Consider the following 5,000-nt stretch of genomic DNA (forward strand, 5'->3'; position numbering starts at 1 on the left):
GAGTTCTCAGAGGTTTGATGAGGGATAGGGGGCCAACACAAGGGCCAAGTACCAGCACCCATCGCACGTCATGTGCGCACACCCCCCCGGCCCCCCTCCCAATCGCCGGAACCCCAATGCCGCCGGTCAGGTTCTCCGGCGGTACTCCGGCGATGCTCCGGCGATGCTGTCCCGAGTGAAAAAAATGCGGCACCAGCACATGCTGGAGCCAAGCATGGGCACCGTGGCTCAAAATCGAACTTCGGCCAAGGCCTCGACCATCAATGGCACATGATGACGCATGGTGATGGCACATGCATCGACCATCATCGGCATAGGCTGCCCTTCGGTACGGGCACTTGCCTCGACCGCCATCGGCACAAGCTGGGCCCTGGTGTGGGTTGTTGCCTCGATCACCAGCGGCAAATGCTGAGCCTTGGTGCGGGCGGTTGCCTCGAGCACCATCGGCAGACCCTGGGCCCTGGTGCGGCCGGTTGCCCCGATAACCATCGGCACACGCTGGGCCCTGGAGCGGCCGGTTGCCTCGATCACCATCGGCAAAAGCTGGGCCCTGGTGCGGGCGCTTGCCTCGACCACCATCGGCACACGCTGGGCACTGGTGCGGGCGCTTGCCTCGACCACCATCGGCACACGCTGGGCCCTGGTGCGGGCGGTTGCCTCGATCACCATCGGCACACGCTGGGCCCTGGTGCGGGCGGTTGCCCCCAGCACCATCGGCACACGTTGGGCCCTGGTGCGGGCGCTTGCCTCGACCACCATCGGCACACGCTGGGCCCTGGTGCGGGCGCTTGCCTCGACCACCATCGGCACACGCTGGGCCCTGGTGCGACAGGTTGCCTCGACCACCATCGGCACACGCTGGGCCCTGGTGCGGGCGCTTGCCTCGACCACCATCGGCACACGCTCGGCCCTGGTGCGGTCGGTTGCCTCGAGCACCATCGGCACACGCTGGGCCCTGGTGCGGGCGCTTGCCTCGACCACCATCGGCACACGCTGGGCCCTGGTGCGGGCGCTTGCCTCGACCACCATCGGCACACGCTGGGCCCTGGTGCGGCAGGTTGCCTCGAGCACCATCGGTACACGCTGGGCCCTGGTGCGGTCGGTTGCCTCGAGCACCATCGGCACACGCTGGGCCCTGGTGCGGGCGCTTGCCTCGACCACCATCGGCACACGCTGGGCCCTGGTGCGGTCGGTTGCCTCGATCACCATCGGCACACGCTGGGCCCTGGTGCGGGCGGTTGCCTCGACCACCATCGGCACACGCTGGGCCCTGGTGCGGGCGCTTGCCTCGACCACCATCGGCACACGCTGGGCCCTGGTGCGGTCGGTTGCCTCGAGCACCATCGGCACACGCTGGGCCCTGGTGCGGCAGGTTGCCTCGACCACCATCGGCAGCCTCGACCACCATCGGCACACGCTGGGCCCTGGTGCGGGCGCTTGCCTCGAGCACCATCGGCACACGCTCGGCCCTGGTGCGGTCGGTTGCCTCGAGCACCATCGGCACACGCTGGGCCCTGGTGCGGCAGGTTGCCTCGACCACCATCGGCAGCCTCGACCACCATCGGCACACGCTGGGCCCTGGTGCGGGCGCTTGCCTCGACCACCATCGGCACACGCTCGGCCCTGGTGCGGTCGGTTGCCTCGACCACCATCGGCACACGCTGGGCCCTGGTGCGGCAGGTTGCCTCGAGCACCATCGGCACACGCTGGGCTCTGGTGCGGCAGGTTGCCTCGACCACCATCGGCACACGCTGGACACGCTGGGCCCTGGTGCGGGCGGTTGCCTCGACCACCATCGGCACACGCTGGGCCCTGGTGCGGCAGGTTGCCTCGAGCACCATCGGCACACGCTGGGCCCTGGTGCGGCAGGTTGCCTCGAGCACCATCGGCACACGCTGGGCCCTGGTGCGGGAGCTTGCCTCGAGCGCCATCGGCACACGCTGGGCCCTGGTGCGGCAAGTTGCCTCGAGCACCATCGGCACACGCTGGGCCCTGGTGCGGTCGGTTGCCTCGAGCACCATCGGCACACGCTGGGCGCTGGTGCGGGCGCTTGCCTCGACCACCATCGGCACACGCTGGGCCCTGGTGCGGCAGGTTGCCTCGATCACCATCGGCACACGCTGGGCCCTGGTGCGACAGGTTGCCTCAAGCACCATCGGCACACTATCGGCCCTGGTGCGGGCGGTTGCCTCGACCACCATCGGCACACGCTGGGCCCTGGTGCGGGCGCTTGCCTCGAGCACCATCGGCACACGCTGGGCCCTGGTGGGTTTAGGCACATCTTCAAATTTCTGCCGTGCCAATGCCATTTTTATGGCTTGTAAATTCATACAATGGTCCCCTAAGCCTTCACGTGAAGTTTCGTTGGAAGATGACTCGTTTTCTATTTTTCACGATTTTCGAAACTTTTTGCGGTTCGGGATTTTTTAAAATTTTTTTATATCGATTTTTGGCCCCAAATTTTGTAGGCATGATCCTTCTATTTTTGTTGGCATGCACAAAAAAATTCAGCTAAAAACTCGAAGTAGAGAAGATTTTGTGACCGTTTGAAAAAAGTGTCCCCATTTCAGACACTTTAACGGCTACTGGTAGCAAACCTGTAAAATCTCAAATGCTCTTTAAGGGGGTGTGAATTCTCAGAGGTTTGATGAGGGATAGGGGGCCAACACAAGGCCAAGTACCAGCACCCATCGCACATCATGTGCGCACACCCCCCCGGCCCCCCTCCCAATCGCCGGAACCCCAATGCCGCCGGTCAGGTTCTCCGGCGGTACTCCGGCGACGCTCCGGCGAGGCTCCGGCGATGCTCCGGCGATGCTGTCCCGAGTGAAAAAAATGCGGCACCAGCACATGCTGGAGCCAAGCATGGGCACCGTGGCTCAAAATCGAACTTCGGCCAAGGCCTCGACCATCAATGGCACATGATGACGCATGGTGATGGCACATGCATCGACCATCATCGGCATAGGCTGCCCTTCGGTACGGGCACTTGCCTCGACCGCCATCGGCACAAGCTGGGCCCTGGTGTGGGTTGTTGCCTCGATCACAATCGGCACATGCTGAGCCTTGGTGCGGGCGGTTGCCTCGAGCACCATCGGCAGACCCTGGGCCCTGGTGCGGCCGGTTGCCCCGATAACCATCGGCACACGCTGGGCCCTGGGGCGGGCGCTTGCCCCCAGCACCATCGGCACACGCTGGGCCCTGGTGCGGGCGGTTCCCTCGACCACCATCGGCACACGTTGGGCCCTGGTCCGGGCGGTTGCCCCCAGCACCATCGGCACACGCTGGGCCCTGGTGCGGGCGCTTGCCCCCAGCACCATCGGCACACGCAGGGCCCTGGTGCGGGCGGTTGCCCCGAACACCATCGGCACAAGCCGGCCCTTGGTGCGGGCTCCTGGCTCGACCACCATCGGCACACGCTGGGCCCTGGTGCGGGCGGTTGCCTCGAACACCATCGGCACACGCCGGCCCTTGGTGCGGCCGGTTGCCTCGACCACCATCGGCACACGCTCGGCCTTGGTGAGGGCGCTTGCCTCGACCACCATCGGCACACGCTGGGCCCTGGTGCGGGCGCTTGCCTCGACCACCATCGGCACACGCTCGGCCTTGGTGCGGGCGCTTGCCTCGACCACCATCGGCACACGCTGGGCCCTGGTGCGGGCGGTTGCCTCGACCACCATCGGCACACGCTCGGGGTGGTGAGGGCGCTTGCCTCGACCACCATCGGCACACGCTGGGCCCTGGGGCGGGCGCTTGCCCCCAGCACCATCGGCACACGCTGGGCCCTGGTGCGGGCGGTTCCCTCGACCACCATCGGCACACGTTGGGCCCTGGTCCGGGCGGTTGCCCCCAGCACCATCGGCACACGCTGGGCCCTGGTGCGGGCGCTTGCCCCCAGCACCATCGGCACACGCAGGGCCCTGGTGCGGGCGGTTGCCCCGAACACCATCGGCACAAGCCGGCCCTTGGTGCGGGCTCCTGGCTCGACCACCATCGGCACACGCTGGGCCCTGGTACGGGCGGTTGCCTCGAACACCATCGGCATACGCCGGCCCTTGGTGCGGCCGGTTGCCTCGACCACCATCGGCACACGCTCGGCCTTGGTGAGGGCGCTTGCCTCGACCACCATCGGCACACGCTGGGCCCTGGTGCGGGCGCTTGCCTCGACCACCATCGGCACACGCTGGGCCCTGGTGCGGGCGCTTGCCTCGACCACCATCGGCACACGCTGGGCCCTGGTGCGGGCGCTTGCCTCGACCACCATCGGCACACGCTCGGCCTTGGTGCGGGCGGTTGCCTCGACCACCATCGGCACACGCTGGGCCCTGGTGCGGGCGGTTGCCTCGACCACCATCGGCACACGCTGGGCCCTGGTGCTGGCGGTTGCCTCGACCACCATCGGCACACGCTGGGCCCTGGTGCGGGCGGTTGCCTCGAACACCATCGGCACAAGCCGGCCCTTGGTGCGGGCGGTTGCCTCGAGCACCATCGGCACACGCCGGCCCTGGTGCGGGCGGTTGCCTCGACCACCATCGGCACACGCTGGGCCCTGGTGCGGACGGTTGCCTCGAGCACCATGGGCACACGCTGGCCCTTGGTGCGGGCTCTTGCCTCGACCACCATCAGCAGAAGATGGCCCCTACGTCGAACACCATCGATACATGCCGGGCCTTGGTGTGGGCACATGCCTCGAGCTGGTGCGGGCGGTTGCCTCGACCACCATCGGCACACGCTGGGCCCTGGTGCGGGCGCATGCCTCGACCACCATCGGCACCTGCGCACCCTCGGTGTGGGATTTGCTTGTTTGGAAAAAGTGTCCCCGTTTCAGACATTTTAACGTCTACTGGTAGCATATCTGTAAAATCTCTAATGCTCTTTAGGGGGTGGTGGTCCGGCACCCCCTCTCCCCCCCCCACGGGGGGAGTAGGTGTGCGCGATGGGCCTCCCATTGCGTGCACCCCGGCCAACGTCCCTCGAACGAAATACAGGGCGTGCATGCC

This window comes from Durio zibethinus, unplaced genomic scaffold (assembly GCF_047325235.1).
Source record: "Durio zibethinus cultivar Kanyao isolate XHJ-2024 unplaced genomic scaffold, ASM4732523v1 HiC_scaffold_391, whole genome shotgun sequence".
NCBI classification, from domain to species: Eukaryota; Viridiplantae; Streptophyta; class Magnoliopsida; order Malvales; family Malvaceae; genus Durio; species Durio zibethinus.